This window comes from Crassostrea angulata, chromosome 3 (genome assembly GCF_025612915.1).
Source record: "Crassostrea angulata isolate pt1a10 chromosome 3, ASM2561291v2, whole genome shotgun sequence".
Taxonomy (NCBI): Eukaryota; Metazoa; Mollusca; class Bivalvia; order Ostreida; family Ostreidae; genus Magallana; species Magallana angulata.
The window spans coordinates 314,857-336,257 of NC_069113.1; the positions used below are offsets into that span (position 1 = coordinate 314,857).

The following is a 21,401-nucleotide window of genomic DNA, read 5'->3' on the forward strand; positions in this document are numbered from 1 at the left end:
ACAACCAGTTACACATAAACTATGTCAGGTTAAATCCCACATCCAGACATACAAAAACTATGTCAGGGTAAATCTAACATTCTGCTATACAAACACTTTTTCATCGTACTATGTGACCTTCCTTCAAATTAATGTATGTATTGACAGTTTGCTGTGATGGGTACACCATAAGTAGCACCGCCGTGGCTCAGTGGTTGTTATATCGCGGTGGTGTCACCACCAACTCAGTGTGAACCATTGTTGTAGAGCAGTTTTCCCCATAGTAGCTCTCCCGGAAAACCTGCTATATAGTAGCACTGATGGGGGGGGGGGGGGCTTCTATATAGTAGTTATATACCCCCAAGTTAGGTTTTTCCCTCACGTTTTTGGTTTAGATTTTATAAAAAATATTAATGGAAAGCCAGTATAAGAATTAAGATCAGTATTTTTCATCCCAAGGTTGCATATACATGTATCTATATTCATTTGGACAGGTTGGTTTTCGTTTTGCCGATTCATTATTTTTTCATAAACCATGCTGAAAATAGAATAAAGTATAATGGAATGCATATAACTTAATTTAGGTAACTGTTTGATAAATTACCTGATTTAACAAGATATACAGTCATATGCATAACTCTGACTTCTGAATTTGTAAATGAAAAATATTTTTGGAATTTTTGGAATAGCTCTATCGAATGGGTGTCATTCGTTGAGTTATAAGCGAGTTACAGAACTTAAAAATCTTTGCTATGTAAACAAAGAGTGTGTTTACATTTTGAATGCTGAAATGAATGTGTTAAACATTAGGAACTGTTTATCTATGATTAAAATCTATGATTAAAATGAATAAAAAGATAGGCAAATCATATAAAATATTTTAACTGGTAAATTGAAACAATGTAAACAAAAACAAGGCACGAGCCTTGTTTACATGACAAAGAATTGTGAGCTCTGTATCTTTTTTATAACTCCATGAATGCCTCTCAAATTTCATTTGAACATTAAAAAGGCATTTTTAAATCTTTAAATCATTGTAAATAATAAAATTCGAAAATAAGAATTTGGGCAAAATCGTGACCATGTCCCTTTAAAAAGTAGAAACTACGCATACATTATCTTAAAGAGTATAGGACTATAAGATCGAGATTGGTTTAACAGAAGATGATGTCATATTACAAATAATACAAAAATGTTGTAACAGTTTTCAATATACCGGTACACCCAATCCTAATACAGCTTATTTATGTACCTATGGTGCATATATGTAACAGGAACGACAAGACTGTACAAGGAAAAACAGTATTTTGCAACAGAAATATCTCTCCTATTACCAATGTAGAGATTGTAAGAGGTCAGTGCCGTATTATATATACAGGCTTATGTCAGTACTTTATGACGTCATGTATAACTTTCTTTTGATGAATTTGCTCTCTACGTTATGAACTAAGCTTTGCAGATATGAAAACAACTTAAATCAAGATATAGATTAATAAGGCACAATAAACCAATCTCAAAGTAAATGAAAGAATATTGATAACCATTTGAAGATTTATTACCTCAAAACACAAACAAACAAATTAAACACTTATGAAAAGTGGAGACCAAGAAAAAAGTAGTTAAACAAGCTGTAAACAGGAAAAACAAACAGGAAACATACCAATATAAACTCTTATCATTGGTTATACCGAATAAGTGGGGGTTACCAAAGTAAGAGAATATCCAAATACATATACTGAAAAGACTATAAGGAATAAATACAAAATCCTGATCTACCTCAGACTATTGAAAAAACCCACTGCGTCTGTTTCACAGTTTTAATATGCACTAAACACACAAAGGTTTACTGACTCCTCCCTACTAATAAGAAGTTGTAAATATGTTCAAATCAATTCCAGTCAATAAAAATGGAGATAAAAGTATTATGACCTCTAACTCAGTGTAACAGGAAATACAGAAGAAAAAGAAACAAGTATCACTTTTAAAACGTATTTCAAGCCAAAGTTATACCAAAATAAAGTGGAAGAAAAAAGTTATCGCCAAGAAAATGAAACAGGAAAGACAATAGGCGGAGTAAATCATTCAACTGTTTAAAGGTGATTTCTTTTTCTATGAGAAACATTGTTTAAATTTTTAAAACACTATCAGCTCGTAGTTGTTAGTTCCTATGAGGAAAAAATTACTTAAACACCTCACCCTATTCTTAGGTCACTTAAGTCACCGAAGAGACCTATTGCAATCGGCTTCGTCCGTTATCCCTCGTGCGTCTTCTGTTAACAATTTTACATTTTTAACTTCTTGAAAACTACATGGCACTAATTGTGAAATAAATTGCGCCTCGCTTAGGGGTTCAAGCCCCAGGGCCGGGTCCATATGGCGTTATCGCCATTTAATGAAAATGAATTAAATCTAAGAAAATCTTTTTCTCTACTCCAATATAAATATTAGATAAACTGAATGCAAGATTATTGTGTCCATGAAGCCCTCTTCATAAACTGTGAAATTTGTGGCTCCTGGATCAGGGATTCAGGCCTAGTAGGTTGGGAAAATGTTGCCCAATAGTGAAAATGTATATAAATTTGTATTAATTTCTTCTTTACTTTCACAATCATGGAAAAAGCTAAGACCAAACAACTGTTATCATTACTGTCAAAAAACAACAGAAATATTGAACATTTTATTTTGAATTGTGCCAATGTCAAAAACGTACGGTCAAAATTGTGTGCGAATGTGCAATTAGATATAATGTGTAAACATATATCTAAAGGTTTGTTTTACAATGTATGATGAAAAAAAAGTAAGGTACAATTCTTTAAAATAATATTTCATTTATTTATTTTAAAATTGATGTTGCTTGTAGAATTTACACTTTTAAATGTTTGTACATTTGAAAATAAAAAAATGTTGCCACTTTGTGAAAATGTATACAAATTAATGATATTTTCTTCTATACTTTCACAGTCGTTGGAAATAAAATAAATACATTGTTATGGTCATAATGTCCTCTTTTAAAATTCTTTATCTTTTTTTAAAGAAAAGCTACTTTAATTTCCTATGCATATAATGCTTGTGTGCATTAAAAATGAATTTTGAGTTTTATAAAAGAGTGGTATAACAACAGATGCTTAATTTTCCATTTAAATAAACCGGTGCATCCAAACCTAAGGCAACTTATTTATATACATATGGTGCTTGCATGTAACAGTAACGACAAGCTCGTACCAGGAAAGACAGTTTTTTTTTAAACAAAATAAATGTCTCTTGTTTTACAATTTCAGAGATTGTAGCAGGTCAGTGCCGTATATGACGTCTTTTGTCAGTACTTCACGTTGTGTATGATTTTGTTTTGATGACTGACTTTGTCCGTTTCGTAAGATTAAAGCTTTATTCAAGTGAACACAACATTATTCAAAAATTTATGATCTAGGCATGGTAAACCAAACTTAAACTAAATGAAACAATATTATTAAAATTGACAAATTGAAGATTCAAAGAAACGTAGCTAATTTAACTAGCTATCTCCCTCCTCAGATACTCGACTGTATACATTTGTATAGGTAAAAAGAAACAATAAATAAACTGTAGTTGAAGACTATACCGAATAAGTCGGGGTTACCAAACTAAGAATATAAATGACATTAGATCAAAGTACATTTACTTATAAAAACGAATACTTACAAAAAAGATGGGGGAATAAGGTGGCGCAAATGCCTATTCGGTTTAGTAGTAAAATACAATTTTGAATTTAATCATTCACAATTAAATCTATTCAAATATATTTTAATACAAGATTGCAAAAACACAATTTCTAACTTTAATCAGTTTTAATATTTTTAACAAAAGAGAAGAAAAAAATATTGCCTGAAATTTTGGTGGTATCTAACTCATAACATAAAACCCCTAAGCCTAGATAGGTAAGCTTATGTCAGGTACTCTAACAACTGAGCCATTTCAGACACAACAAATTAGGCTGTTTAAATATTAAGTGTAAGTTTGACCACGAATTTACGGACTTGTATTATTTTTTCAGAACGTTCAACTGTTCGAATACAAAATGATATTTTTAATGTATAGTGGGTCATCGCTCCACGTGTTTGTTGATTGAAATCGGTTTTTTTTCTAATAGACCTTATTTAGACTATGAGAAAAATATGGAGCACAGACCCACTCTATAATAGAAAAAGCCTTGAAGTTCTAAAAAATGACAGTATTGGCAGGTTTTGATACGAATACGCCTGTTTTAGTAACATATTCCAAGTATTGATCATTTTTATAGGTTAAAAATCAATGATATGTTAAATATAAATGTTTTAAATTATTCAAAACATAAATCAGATTTATTGGTATTTTAATTTTTCAGTAGCTTGTGCGACCGTGTATGGACAATTTACACGCCTTGTCCCCCCACCTTTTTCTAATTTAATAGAGAAATCAAAATATGTTTTTCATCAATTTCAGAATTTTTAATATGACATTGTACTAACACACTTAAGTTTATTCAATATGTATCAATTTATAAAAAATGATAAAATTTGTTCAAATCAAATCAAGTCCTTATATAGTATTTTGATCGCTAACAAGAAAGAACAGAAAAAGCAGCAATTAAACATTTTACTTACATTCCAAGCCAAAGTTATACTAAATCCTAGTGAAAATGAGTAACAGGAAAGACAATAAGCAGAGTTAAAAGATGATTTAACTGTGTAAAGTTTTTATCTTTTTCTCAATGAACTCTGTTAAAGTTTTGATAACATTGTTTATTAAGTTCCTTGGTTTTAAAACGCTTCATTCTTGTTTAAATTATTTCCTAATTATCAACACAGAAGAGGGTGCACGTTTGGATGGTTGTGAGTTGATATGTTTCATATGTGTAATTGATTTTCAAATATGTTAGGGACTTGTTTATAATATTTCAATCAGTTATTTATGTATTTATGGTCTTTTATTCATGGTGTAGTAGTATGTAATTTTATTGATGGATTCTTACACTTGATTAACTGTCCTCGTTAATGCTTCAGATGGGGATTACTCCCAGGCCATTTCCTACTACTCTCAAGCAATAGAACTAAACCCCTTTGTGGCTGCATACTACGGTAACCGGAGCTTTGTGCACATCAAGGCAGAGAGCTTCGGCTATACACTGAGGGAATAACAGCTACACATAAACATTTTCAGGGAAGTTTCGGAACCAGCTACAAATGATGTATGTTAAGGTAAGCTTTAAAACCATATCAACATAACTGTGTCAAGGTTACAGAATCTTGTGATGTCACTGTGGTGGAAACTATGTTAAGGTAAAACTAAAATGTAGCCTTACAATGTGTTAAAGTAAATCTCATTGCCAGATAAAAAATTGTCAAGTTGAGTTTTATAGTCACTTATTTATAGATTTAATTAAGACTATGTTCCGGCTAGTTTCTAAATAAATTATTTAATATGATTATTTATTTATTTATTTATCCCTTGTCAGTGATTTTGATGTCATATATATTCTGTAAAATGAAACGTTAAAGTTGTTTTGTTATTTACTTAGCCATACAGTAATGTTAAGAATGAGTAAACTCAAAATAATGAAATGTTTGCTAGTAATTCCGTTATTATTACAGGGTTTCTACATCAAGATAGTATCAGCTAACATGGCTCTTTGAAAGTTCAAAGTGACCTTCCAAGATTTTGAATCCGTTCATTATTTATTTATTTAAGAAATTAATGCCTTACAACATAGCACCAACAATAGTCCAGTACTGTACAATTTTAATTACCGGTATATATTGAGAATTTGATGTCCCAGTATCTATGGGTATCCAAAGCCCTTTAAATAATGTACATGTCCCAATTTGTAAAATTTGTAAACTCAGTGGGTAGACTGTAAACCACTAAAAAGGCCAGAGCTATTGATGATATGATATGACCTCCATGTTTACAGATTCAAACAAGACTATGATTCATCTTTTGTAGGTCATGCATGGGGGTTTATTTATAGATGACTGTGACAATTTGACTTTGGATGATTTCAGAAAAATCGATAAAAATCGACAACCACCTGAATCATAATTATATCGCACTAAAGGCTGATAATGTAACAAATATTTACCAAATTGTAGACTTTTGTGTGTAATTTGTATTGCAATACATGAATGCAAATAACCATAACCAGTGTGATCCAAACTTCATTCATTTTTTTTCCTGACACAATGCTTACAACTGTTTGTTACCGACACTTAAATGAGTTCTAAATCACTCATCAATGTAATGACTCCAGACCGATTATATTGATTAATAAGAGCGTTTTAATCGACAGTGATATGATGGGAAACAAAGGAGCCTTTTTGACAATTAATGGAGATGATTTGACGCCAAAGTTTACATCATTTGATTCTGTGGTAAGCACCCTATTGGGTTTGAAGGCATTGAGTACAGGTCATAGCAAAGATATTAAAACAGCTGTCAAAGGAAGATAACACTACTGATTGAATAGTGTCAAGTGTATTAAAAAGACCAAATTCAACAACTTTTCAGACTTTGCACAAAACCTTCTAGGGTGAAGGGCATTCAAATATGTTTAAACATAAGGCAGTGTATTTGTACCATGTACAAGTACATGACAGAAATGTTTATGTAAAAGTTAAGATGGTTTAGTGGGGGTCAGGAAGGGATTTAGTATACCAAATATTTAACGTCAAAAGGAAATTTTTGGGCATTCTCTGGGGGGGGGGGGGTATAGATTCATAATACAGAGGTATTTCTTTATACTAATGGTGTTAAATCTTTTGTTTTCATGTGTACTTGGATAAATTAGGGTAGAAATAGTAACAAAACGTGTACTCTGAGCAGTAATTCTTATAACTAAATACTACTCAAGACCACTTTAGTTCTCTGTTTCATTAATTGGTTGGATGAATAAATCTTTATAGATTTTTTAAAAAATTGTTTCAATCACATTCGAACGTGAAACCTATGGCCTATGCAAAAAGTGTGTTTGGAATGTTTTATGTCAGCAGGAATGTGACTCTAAGCCTGTGAAATGAACACTGTATAACCACGATATGACAGAGAAATCACGGGGACTGCTAATGGAAGGAAACTTCAATCGCCCAACTCATGCAAACCCTGGATACCAGAACTCAATATCATCCTATATACATGTAATTTGATTATGTGACTATCTTTGTTGTATGTACTGAGGGTACATAGTGATGTGTACGCCTGAAGGAGCACCGCTGTCGTTCAGTGTTTGTTATATCATGGTGGTGTCACTACCCGCTCGGTGTGTACCGGTCTAAAATGTGGACCTGTGTCTTGGACTTGAATGTAGATGCTACTATGTCAGTACTGTTTGTGGCAGCTGATGTTTTTATTGTCAGGAACTGCAAGTTTTAATAAACTATAAACATTGATCTTTTTTCTTCAATAGGATAGTATTATTTGCCATCCTTGATGACAATGCATTTGTGAATAAAGAGATCAGTGTGCATCATTTGGTAAAAAATTTCTGATTTAATAGTAAATGGTAAGTCTGGTAACATAGTGTCAGAACTCTATAAGATCTAGATATGTGATAGTATATATAGTATATCCGCAGCTAGATATGTGAAGCCCAATTAGTGTCATTGGAATACACTTGTCGGTTTCCATAGGTCCCTGCTTTAAGGGGCATGGTCACGATGTTGGTCAAAATCTAATTTTCTGTTTTTATTATTAACAATGCTTTAGGAGTGCATTTCTATTTATCAAATGGAATTTAAGAGTCAGTCGTAGTTTTATAAGCAAATACAGGGGTCACAATTCTTTGTCATGTAAATTAGGCTTGGGCCCTGTTTTTGTTTACATAGGTTCAATATTCCAGTCAAAAGTCTTTTCAAGTTGATTTATCTAGCTTCTTAATCACTTCAAGTATAAATAAACAATTTCTAACGTTTAACACATTCATGGTCTAAAACTGGAATTTTTACTTCAACATTCAAAATGTAAAAATGTTTACATAGCTAAGCATTATAAACTTTGTAACTCACTTAAAACTCAACTTACAACCAGCTTCACATAAACTACGTCAGGGTAAGTCTCACAACCAGCTACACATGAACTATGTCAGGGTAAGTCTCACACCCAGATAAACATAAACTATCTCAGGGTAAGTCTCACACCCAGATAAACAGAAATTATTTCAGGGTAAGTCTCACACCCAGATAAACATAAACTATTTCATGGTAAGTCTCACAACCACCTACACATAAACTATGTCAGGGTAAGTCCCACAACCAGATACACATAAACTATCTCAGGGAAAGTCTCACACCCAGATAAACAGAAATTATTTCAGGGTAAGTCTCACACCCAGCTACACATAAACTATGTCATGGTAAGTCTCACAACCAGCTACACATAAACTATGTGAGGGTAAGTCTCACACCAAGCTACTCATAACTATGTCAGGGTAAATCTCACAACCAGCTACACATCAGGTATGTCAGGGTAAGTCTTACAACCAGCTACACATAAACTATGTCAGGAAAAGTCTCAAAACCAGCTACACATAAGCTATATCAGGGTAAGTTTCACAACCAGCCGCTCATTTACAATGGCATGGTAAGATTCAAAATCAGCTACACATTAACAATGTCAGGATAAGTCTCTCAACCAGCTACACATAGACTATGTCAAGGTAAGTCCCACAACCAGCACACATTTATTATGTCAGGGTAAGTCTTACAACCAGGTACATATTAAATGTGTCTGGGTAATTCTCACACCCAAGCACTCATAACTATGTCATGGTAAGTCATACAACCAACCACTACTGTTCTATGTCAGGGCAAGTCTCACAATTAACCACCAATAAACTATGTCAGGGTAAGTATCACAAGCAGCCACTAATAAACTATGTCAGGGTAAGTCTCACAACCAGCCACTTATAAACTACGTCAGGGTAAGTCTCACAACCAGCCACTTAAAAACTATGTCAGGGTAAGTCTCACAACCAGCCACTAATAAACTATGTCAGGGTAAGTCTCACAACCAGCCACTAATAAACTATGTCAGGGTAATTCTCACACCCAGCTACTCATAAATATGTCAGGGTATGTCTAACAATCAGCCACTTATAAACTATGTCAGGGTAAGTGTCATAACCAGCCACTAATAAACTATGTCAGGGTAAGTCTCAATACCAGCTACACATAAACTATGTCAGGGTAATTCTTACACCCAGCTACTCATAACTAAGTCAGGGTAAGTATTAAAACTAGCAACTAATAAACTATGTCAGGGTAAATCTCACAACCAGCCACTAATAAACTATGTCTGGGTAATTCTCACAACCAGCTACTCATAAATATGCCAGGGTGGGTCTTAAAACAAGCCTCTAATAAAATATGTCAGGGTAAGTGTCACAATTATCCACTTATAAACTATATCAGGGTAAGTCTCACAACCAGCCACTAATAAACTATGTCAGGGTAAGTCTCATAACCAGCCACTAATAAACTATGTCAGGGTAAGTTTCAATATCAGCTACACATAAACTATGTCAGGGTAATTCTTACACCCAGCTACTCATAGCTAGGTCAGGGTAAGTCTTACAACCAGCCATTAATTAACTATGTCAGGGTAAGTCTCACAATCAGCCAGTAATAAACTATGTCAGGGTAAGTCTTATAACCAGATACACATAAACTATGTCAGGGTAGATCTTGCATCCAGCCACTAATAAACTATGTCAGGGTAATTCTCACACCCAGCTACTTATAACTATGTCAGGGTAAGTCTTCCAACAAGCCACTAATAAACTATGTCAGGGTAAGACATTTATCAGAACCAGCCACTAATAAACAATGTCAGGGTAAGTCTCAAAGCCAGCTTTGAATGATTTATAAAGTATGTATCACCTCCAAGTTGATAAAAAAAAATGACATTTATGAAATGGTTGAGTCAGAGAAAGCAATATATAATATATTGATTGCTTATATCTAAGATTTGTTCATTTAATTTTTTTGCTTACAAATGTAGTTATGCGTATACATGTATCTGCGAAATTCGAAATTAAACGAATCGTCATTTTTGTTAATTCTTGTTTCGTACTTTGAATTTACCTTGAATTGAACGAGGTTGTTAATAGTCGGGAAATATACTCAAAATTTCTTCTGCATTGTTTCAGGTTTTTTTTTTCAGAGTTATTTTACCCAAGTTATACGAGTATAACCTGTTTTGGGGTAGTTTACTCTTAAAAATCCGTGATAACTTATGTCTTTTTTTCTATAAGTTATCTTTAAATTGACGAATTGCAATTTTCTTTTACGTTTAACTTTGGTTCAATAGAATAAAAAAAAAACAACTTTGTAAAACATTATTTGAATTTCATCTCAAACGAAAGAAGTGATACAAATCATCATTTTTCTGCATTTCCTTTCCGGGTGTCAGACCCTCTATCTTCAGTGTGTTTTCACTGCTTTTAAAACTTGAGATTTCTCCTATAAAAATCTTTCGTAGTAGATGTTTCGTAGTGATTAAAGATAGTCTTGCGTCTATTACGAACTTTTCTTTTAAAACTTTACCTTTGAATGATAAAAACTTGTTTACAACATTATAAAGGCCACTCAATTTCAGTTTCTCATCAAATTAAATCAAGTCTCCTAGCTGTGTGATATTTAGATGTAGATACATGTATATATAATTCTCTTTCAAATCTTCAATTCTGATGGTATTAAAATAAAATAAATAGCCTTTTGGGACAAAGGGGTTATACATTTCTAACCCCTAGTTTCCTCTCTGCAAAATTAAGTGAAGATTGGTCAGTTATTTCCCTGAGAGGACCTTAATACATAGAAATTAATACATGAATTAATGAACCCGAGCCTCCAATATTGGTTGAGAGTTGATTTGAGTGTGATACAGATTTTGCCATGTATTGTTGTTTTGATCATATTTTTGACAGATAACTCGTTTATATTTTCATGTGAAAAACTTTATCCAGCTTTATTCTAGTTTTCCAATATCCAAACCCGCGTATTTTTCACGATCAAATGTAGACGGACGTCTTCGATAAAAATGTCCATGTCCCAATGTCAATCTCTATACTGCAGATAAGGATGGAGTAAAAACAAAAATCAGAAAAAAATCTAAGTATTCCGAAATCCGAATAATTAGGTGCAAAGATGTTCCAAAAAGGTGTTACAAAGGGTTTGAAAACATGTATTTTATACTAAGTGATAAATGCTTTACCATTCTTTATTATGAGTAATCAATATCATCTCAGATATTGCAAGTTATTGCCATATTGGTTCGACATAAACATGGCTGGAATGTAAAACAGGGGGAAAATCTACTATACAGTAGGTTTTCTGTTGCGGTCATCTGGCTATAAAAGAGGAGAAAACCTACTATAATGTCAGCTTTCTGTGGGGGAAGAACTGCTATATTGCCATTTTTCCGGGAGAAAGAACTGCTATATCGCCATTTTGCCGGGGGAAAGGAATGGTTAGGAGGAAAAGGCACTATATAACATCAGTCTTAGATTTGGACCTGTATCTTTGACTTGAATGTTGATGTTACTATGTCTGTATCGTTTCTGGCAGCTGATTTCTTTATTGTACGAAATTATTGAAAACAAGAATTTGTGACTGAAAAGATTAGTGTGAATCTTTTGGTAAAAATTTATATTTCAATGGTAAATAAGCAGGTCTGTGAAAACTGTATGAAAGGTCCATGTATGAAATGTCGGTGGAAAACACTTAATGGTTTCCATTGGTCCCTGCTTGAACTTGACTATCCTTTGATTTCTCTTGACCTGGAACTGTTTTTCTACGTTTGAACGTGTTGTTTTTCATTTTGTTGAGTTTACACAGCGGTCCCATAGAGCTGTTGCTTAATCAATGCGCTTGACGTTCCTTCTGCGTTCTTTAGCTATGATACTGCGGCACCACTTTGTTTTTAGTGTTTTGTCAGCAGACCACAAAAACTTGTGCATTGGCTGTTGTACAATAGCAAGTGATATAATATTCTCAACCGCGATGTGGATGACTATGTAAAAAGTAACATTCGCGTATATTTAAGGACATATTAAGTATGTAAATGGAATTCATGCCATTTTTTCTGGTGTTCATGGCTAATCTATGTTTTCTGACAACATAACGGATTTTTTTTGCAGACCTGTGTACAAAATGTTTGCCTTCTCACAATTTTTTTAAAAAATAAATTAAGTTTTAAATACAACATACCTTATTTCATTCAAATAAATAAAACCACTTTTTTACTAGTTATAAAAGTTCCAAATTTCTGTTTGTTTCGCATACAAATGTTACATTAACACGCCAGTCAGTTAAGAACGTCTTGTGCACGCATTCCACGCGCAAAGCACGCCGTTAACGCAAGGTAAAAACTCTTAGCAGGTCATGAGCGGTTGGCCGATATTCAACTAGAGCACTCCGTAGAACGCCTCGGTCGCCGTAAGGACGCCTTGGCATCTTCAATTTTAAAAATTTTAAGCAAATTATATATTTTTCTGAACTTTTTCCTACAATCCTACGGCGACTCCAGGAATTTAACAACACTGTTAACACGCTTTGGGAACGCAACTTGGTTTGACAGGGCATTTGATGTTCTATTTTGTTTCTACGAGCTTATTCCAAGTTGTAATGCATTCTAGTTTTCTGTTTAAAATTCCTTCACTGTATAAAGATATTTTTCTTATTTTTTGCCTTTCTCAGAATTCAACGAAGTTGGATATGAAGGAATAGCAAATTGTTGATGATTGTTGATTTTTTTGAAATAAATGAAAGAAAGTGGGCCAAGTTTTGTCAATGCAAGTTTGGGATAAGATTGCTTGCATCTTTATTGTGGTTTTATGTAATTTACGACAATCAACCAAATACGAGCAATAGTCCAAATTTTCCCTTTTTCTTTTGAATTCTAAATTGTTTAGGATGGTTCATTATGATGCCACATAATGTTTTTATTCTTCTCGGATATGCACAATAAGTCTAACATCTGCGCATGTGCAAGAGTTTTCTGTACTTCCCCTCTTTCGTAATTCATTCATGAAATTTTTTTTAAGAAATGTGTTGATTTTTATTGACAAAATGACAAAATATATAATAATATCAATAATCATTTTATATTATTCACAAATCAACAATTATCTATATTCAAAAAATGTGCTGGTGGTTGACCAGGTGATAGTCCTAGAAATCAGGGGATTCGGCATCGTATACAATTACATGCATAAGTAAACCTTATGTCATATCCTTCAATTTTCAACAATAGAAAAGAGGTATAGCGCAATGGAGCTTAATGTACGATATGGACTACAATTTAGCGCTTTTGCAAACATCAGATATTTTCAATATTATACACTATTAAGATATATTCAAAGAAATACAAATTACACAATTACCATAAGAAAAGAGTCCTAATTATTTTCCATCGACATTAAAACATAAAGGTTTTGTTAAACAGGTGAGCACGTGATTGTGTAGTTCAGTCAGGTACATTTATATTCGGCAACAGCCAGTACAATTATTACATGTTGCACGGATGTTTTAAATGATGAAGGTTTTCTTTTGGTGATGTGAATGACCCACCGCCTGGTTCACGCCGATTGGAAATTTCTTTCAGTAGACTCAATATGCAGGATGAAACAAATTAAAAAATATGATTATAAATATCAAACTTTCAAATGTTGAGTTATATATCTCCATTGATAATGATAATAGGCTTGTTGAACTTCGAGGATCACCGTCAATGTAAAAAATAACAATTGTTTTTCAGAGATGTGTCAAAAGGGCCGCCATAGCTTCCTCACTCACTGGTCCAAAAAATCCCCAGAATTGCTGGAGCCGATAACAATTGAGCAGCTGACAACTCCTCTACAACAACAGCTATTGACGTTCTGTGGGGACGAACAATTTAACAGCAAATACAGGGAAATGGACCCATGGGAAAATGATACAAGAAAACATACTACCTCTCGAAAACTACCCAAACACTGTCCTTAAAACCTGCATAAAAAGAATGGGTTTCAAAATACCAGATTTTTTTCGGAAGCCAGGCCCCTGGTAGGACTAGATAAGCTGTAGTCTTCGTCTGTCCGTTAAAATATTTATACACTATACACGCTTTACCGTTACTAATTAAGGTGTAAACTACGGGCTCTCCATAGGGTTAATACTTGCAAAACCGGAATTAGCCTTAGGTATACAACCAGGGGCTTCCCACAAAATTTAAATACAAATAACCGGAAGGTGAACCAAGGGATATTAATAAATCAAATAGCAAATATTTTCAGTTCGTTAAAATGATTTAAATTTTTTTAGAAAAAAAAGTTGTTTAAGGGTGACAGCCGTTATGACATTCTTGTAGGCACCCCTAGTAGAGACAAAGCTCCCAGACTCTCATATTTTAGAGATTAAAAAAAAAACAACGTGAAAATAACTTCAATATTGGCGTTTTTGTCGGTATAAAAATAAAAATTAAGGTATATGTTTCTTAAGCAATATCTCCCCTGAAATGCATTTTTAAAGAAATCCATTTCTCAGAGAAGGTTTTTTTAACAACGTTATACGGTTAATTTACAGGGTCAATTCCAGTGTTCATTTGTGTGGTGTTGACTGAACTATTTCCTGTATTCTCCTCTGTGTAGCAGTTTGTATTTCGTGGCATGGGTACTGTGTCAGTGACTGTTGGTATGAGTATAGAGCAGCCTGGAGGTTCCCTGTGATCTGTTGACAGATCCCCAGGATCTCCCAGGAGATGTCTCTGAAATGTTCAGATACATACCATCCCCGATCATGATGGACTAGGACCTGTAGCTCATCTAGAGCTGCTTGTGATAATGCTGTATCAATGTGTCTGTAACACAAGAACTCTAGGAAGTGTAACATTACAAACAATGGGATAACTAATGCTTGGCAATTGCTCTGTAGAGAAGACTGATGTTCTGGTATTAGTTCACTGATAAAACAGATTGTGTTTGTAAGCATTATATCCTCTGCTACAGCCTGTCTCAACTTTCTAGACCAGGACAGTCCCCCTACGGCCTCACTATACCTCTTTGTGTCTACATGTCCCTTATACATCAGATAAGGCTGTGCTAACTTGACCTTTGTCATCTCTAGAACAGATAAAGCTTTCCTGTATCTGCGTGTCTTGTAATAATACATAGCAATGTACAACATATCAGAAACACACCAACACTTGGCTGCTAATTTCAGCATATGATAGGACTGCTTGTCTGCTATATACATCTGTTTGTTGACACTTGAGAAAGAGTACATGTTTTGTAATAGAAAAGCAGTAGAATAAAGGATGTTGGTAGTAAGTTTCTGTAACACTACAACTTGATAATGTGACACGTGAGACTGTATTAACTGTTCTATTGTGTTTATAACCTTGGTAATTTTACACAAGCATCTTGGAAAAATGCTTATGTTAAAACTGGGTTTGGACTCGTTGACAAGCTCTGCATCATATTCAGATTCAGACATATAGCTACTCTCATCTGTATAAATATGATCAATACGTATATGATTGTAAAGGATCGAAATGATCCAGGGCCCGATGGAGTAACTCTCTAACAGACAGGCAATACCTTTCTTGTACAATTCATATAACTGTATGAACAATCTCTTTTGTGCCGAACCGTGGACTTTTGTCAAAAACAGGTTGTTTTGTGGGATGAAAAAGTTAGGACAGATTCCCTCATACACCCATTTAAGTAGGAGTTTAAAGCAGACCCAGAAACCGGCCAGGAGATTTTGTGGACACCAGTAAGGTAACATGTTTTGTTGAATTGCCCAGAAAATGGTAGTCTTCATGTGATAGGAACACAGCAGTTTATTGGTCTCGTCTGATTGTTGATTAATCACTTCCTTTAAGAATAGTTTCAACAATCCATAAGTCAAAAACTGACAGTGGTTCATTGAGTAAACAAGTTTATATTCTGCCTGTGAAAAAGAAAGTCTCCATTCTTCATTTTCATGGGGTCCTAATGGATGTCCTATTGCTACAAAGTGACATCCATTTCTGACAATGTCATCAATCACTTCAGGATCAGGCCATGAATGACATCTATTTATCCATGAGGAGGCAGACGGAGGCCAAAAGTCACAAACAAAACACCAGGCATGGTCATATTCTTTATTTCCTTTGAATGCATTACCACAGGGTCCATGTACAGTAGAATCAGGAATGACTATTGAACAAGTTAACTGTCTGTATATAGAACTAGATATATACACCTTGTCATTTATTCTGACACGTGCTGAGAAGACATTTCTGTCTGTTGTTGGTGACAGTAACTGAAGTAGAGTGAATCCTGGTGGACTCTCAGAACTGTCAGAGAGAATCAAGGTCGTATTGGCTGGGTTGTAATACTTAGACTGAGACATGTCCATGATCACTCGGTGGTTGTTTGGCCAGTACATAAAGTCCATATCTGATCCCGTCAGTCTGAACCCTTCTCTCCTACTTCCACTTAACATCTGAATGACCTTATCATTAGGTGTGACTCGTCTTTCCACCACCTCTCTAATGTCAATCGCCTCTCTCCTAATGACTAGCGTTTGTGAGGTCCCCACCGTCTGACACATAACCACAAACACTGTTTCTGATATGCGCCGCATTCCCACAATTCTGTCATATATGTTAATTATGTAAAATTATAATTTTCTTTCTCATTTATGTTATTTACAAATCATCAAATAAGAAGATAAGATTTGCATGCTTCTTAGATTTTAAAGCAAAATCGGGTATTAACTTAAAGTAACTTACGTTTGTGAGGAAATAAACTCCATTTCGAAAAAAATAAAATATCATTTTACACTGTTCAAGTCTCTATCAAAATATGCAAAAAAAGAATTTAAGGAAATGAACTTTGTGAATAAGGAAGAATTTAATTTTGTAGGAATAACCATGCTTGTAGACAAAATTCCAAAAAGCTTAATTCCATAAAAAAAACCATTTGCTTTCAGCATAAAAGGGAACAAAGAATGTATACTACTTTAATTTCCCACCTCCCTTTAATGAAGTTAAAAAGTTAAAAGTCCAACGGTTTATTAAAATAAATATTTTAATTTGCTGGATTTGAAACATGTTTTTTATAAGATGCTGCGATATTTTTACAAGTAAAATATAATTTGAATTATTTTTGTATGAATTATCAAAATTACCAGTATTTTGTGAGATCTTGGACGGTCCAAAATGTTTTACAGCTCGGTACTATAAGATACAATGGACAGTTTGAGACTGATAACTTACTTAAAACATTATTTATTTTCAATGCTCATGAACAGTTTACACAACCGTTCTGCTTCATTCCATATTGATAAATAATTCATATCATTTCAGTAAAAATGGGGAAACCATTAATTGTTGAGGGGGTTTAGGGAATGGGGGGGGGGGGGGTGTTGGAGATGTGTGCTTATGTTTACCCATTATCTGCAGGTGTCCAGTAATTTAACTGTAGCCTTAAAAAGATTGTAATTCACAATAAACCAATCTCAAAGTAAATGAAACAATATTGATAACCATTTGAAGATTTGACATTAAGTTTGAATTTTGTACAATTTTACATCATTTTAAAGATTAAATGACCTTTTTTATCTACAATGAAGAGAAAAAAATTAAATTATAAGCCATGAATTCAATATTTATAAGTTTTATACGACATTAAATGGTTTGAAACAGATTACGCTATTTTATAAACCGCTTCGAGGTTTATGAAATGTAAAATGATGTAAAATTGTACAAAATTCAAACGTAATGTCAAATCTTCAAATGGTTATCAAATTAATATTGAATTCATTCCTTAAAGAAATGAAACAGGAAAGACAATAGGCGGAGTAAACCATTCAACTGTTTGAAGGTGTTTTCTTTTTCTATGAGTAACATTGTTAAAGTTTTTAAAACACTATCAGCTCCTAGTTCTTAGTTCCTATGAAGAAGAAAATTTCTTAATCACCTCACCCTAATCTTCGGTCACATATAATAGTCCCCGATGTGACCTATTGCAAAAAGCCTTCGTCCGTTGTCCCTTGTGCTTCTTCCGTTAAATTTTTTTATTTATATTTAACTTCATCATTAAAACTACATGGCACTAAATTGTGAAATTCATGGACCCTCGCTTAGGGGTTCAAGCCCCAGGGCAGGTCCATATGCCTTTATCGCCATTTAGTGAAAATGAATTAAATCTAAGAATATCTTTTTCTCTACTAAAATATAAATTTTAGATAAACTGAATGCAAGATTATAGTGTCCATGAAGCCCTCTTCATAAACTGTGAAATTTGTGGCCCCTGAATCAGGTATTCAGGCCTGTTAGGTTGGGAAAATGTTGCCATATAGTGAAAATGTATATAATGTGTATTATTTTCTTCTGTACTTTCACAGTCATGGAAAAAGCTATGATCAAACAACTGTTATGATTATTGTCAAGAAACAACAGAAATTTTGATTGTGCTAATGTCAAAAACGTACGGTCAAAATTGTGTGCGATTGTGCAATTAGATATAATGTGTAAACATATAATTACAGGGTTTTTTTTACAATGTCTAATGAAAACAACTGTAAGGTAAAATTCTTGAAAATAAAATTTCATTTATTTATTTTAGAATGATGTTGCTTGTAGAATTTACACTTTTAAATGTTGTGTACATTTGAAAATAAAAAAAAATGTTGCCACTTTGTGAAAATGTATACAAATTAATGATATGTTCTTCTATGCTTTCACAGTCGTGGGAAATAAACTAGATACGTTGTTATTTTCATAATGCCCTCTTCTAAAATTCTTTATCTTTGTTTTAAAGAAAATCTACTTTAATTTCCTATGCATATAATGCTTGTGTGCATTAAAAATTCATTTTGAGTTTTACTAAAGTGGTTTAACGAAAGATGTTCAATTTTCCATAAAAAACCCGGTGCATCTTAACCTAAGGCAACTTATTTATATACATATGGTGCATGCATGTAAAAGTAACGACAAGCCCGTACCAGGAAAGACAGTTCATTTTAAAATGAATAAATGTCTCTTGTTTTACAAATTTAGAGATTGTGTCAGGTCAGTGCCGTATATGTCGGCTTTTGTCAGTACTTCACGTTGTGTATGATTTTGTTTTTATGACTGAACTTGTCCGTTTCGTAAGATTAAAGCTTTACTCAAGTGAAAACAACATTATTCAAAAATTTATGAACTAGGCATGGTAAACCAAACTCAAACTAAATGAAACAATATTATCAAAATTGACAAATTGAAGATTCAAGGAAACATAGCTAATTCAACTAGCTGTCTTCCTCCTCAGATACTCGACTGTATACATTTGAATAGGTAAACGAACGATAGAAAACTGTAGTTAAAGACTATACCGAATAAGTCAGGGTTACCAAACTAAAAGAATAAATGACAGGGTTAGGGAATAAATACATTTACTTATAAAAAAGAATACTTACAAAGATGGGGAATAAGATGGCGCAAATGCCGATTTGGTTTAGTAGTGAAATACAATTTTGAATTTAATTTTTCTCAATTAAATCTATTCAAATATATTATAAAACAAGTTTGCAAAAGCACAATTTCTAACTTTATTCAGTTTTTAATATATTTAACAAAAGATAAAAAAAAATATTGCCTGAAATTTTGGTGGTATCGAACTCATAACATAAAAACCCTAGGCTTAGATATATAAGGTTAGTTTATGTCAGGTACTCTAACCACTGAGACATTTCAGACACAACAAAGTAGGCTGTTTAAATATTATGTGTGACTTTGACCACGAACGTTCAACTGTTCGGATACAAAATGATATGTTTAATGTATAGTGGGTCATCTCTCCACGTTTTTGTTGATTAAAATCGGTTTGTTTTTCCAATAAACCTTATTTAGACTATGAGAAAAATATGGAGCACAGACTCACTCTATGGTAGAAAATGCCTTGAAGTTCTAAAAAATGACAGTATTTGCAGGTTTTGTTACGTATAGTCGGAGTCAACATATTCCAAGTATTGAACATTTTTATATGTTAAAAATCAATGATATGTTAGATATAAATGTTGTAAATGATTTTTAAAAAAATATGAGATTTATTGATATTTTAATTTTTCAGTAGCTTGTTCGACCGTGTATGGGGAATATACACGCCTTGAAAACCCATCATTTTATTGAATAGAGAAATAAAAAGATATGTTTTTCATCAATTTCAGAGTTTTTAATCTGACATTGGACTATCACACTAAAGTTTACTCAATATGTATCAATTTATAAAAATTGATAAAATTTGTTCAAATCAAATCAGATCCTTATAAAGTATTTTGATCGCTAACAAAGTGTTACAGAGAAGAACAGAAAAAGCAGCAATGAAACATTTTACTTACATTCCAAACCAAAGTTGTATATTTATTCATGGATAAGTAGTATGTAATTTTATTGTTGGATTTTTACAGTTGTTTAACTGCCCATGTTCATGTTTCAGATGGGGATTACTCCCAGGCCATTACCTACTACTCTCAAGCAATAGAACAAAACCCCTATGTGGCTGCATACTACGGTAATCGGAGCTTTGCCCACATCAAGACAGAGAGCTTCGGCTATGCATTGAGTGATGCCTCTAAAGCTCTTCAGCTGGACAAAAACTATGTCAAGGTAGGCTATAAAATCAGATAAATATAATTAAGTCAAGGTAAGCTTTTAAACCAGATAATAATAATTATGTCAAGGTCACATAATCTACTGCTTTATGGTGGAAAATGTAGCTTTGTGGTGGAAACTAGGTCATTATAAGGTTAAAATGTAGCTTAACTAAATAAAAGAAATCTCATAGCTAGATAAAACTTTGTTGAGTCTTACAGCTACATAGTCATGCATGTAATTAAGACTTGTACTGGCTAGTTTCTAAATTAATATATTAATGTACACAGCACGTGTTCCTGCGAAAAAGTTTAGCAGAGTTCAAGACAATAAGATCGGGATTGGTTTAACAAAAAATGATGTCAAAAAACTATTATAATTTTCCATATAAAAGCCCCGGTACATCCAATCCTAGGGCAACCTATTTATATACCTTTGGTGCATGCACGTAACAGGAACGACAAGCTCGTACCAGGAAAAACAGTATTTTCAAACAGAATTGTCTCTAGTTTTACAAATTTAGAGAGAGATTGTAGCATGCCAACGCCGTAAACACAAGCTCTAGAGTACTTTATGTGGTGTATGATTTTGTTTTGAAGACTAAATTTGCCCTCTTCGTAGGAACTAAGGTTTACAGATATGACAACAAATGAATTCAAAATTTTAATTTAATGGGCATGATAAACAAAACACAAATTAAATGAAACAAGATTAACAAATGAATAAATTGGACACTCAGAGTAAAGTAGCTATTTTTTGTTAGCTTACTCCCTCCTCTGAAACGCGACTGTATACATTTGTATAGGAAAAAAAAA

The 21,401-nt window shown here is 33.3% G+C and overlaps 1 protein-coding gene and 1 pseudogene across 1 annotated transcript in view; one reads left to right on the forward strand and one right to left on the reverse strand.

The window, feature by feature from the left end:
• Window positions 1-21,401, forward strand: part of LOC128177429 (serine/threonine-protein phosphatase 5-like) — a 62,072-nt gene that overhangs the window by 38,278 nt on the left and 2,393 nt on the right. The gene's annotated exons all lie outside the window — the stretch shown is intronic.
• On the reverse strand, window positions 15,002-16,763 carry LOC128177431 (uncharacterized; annotated as a pseudogene).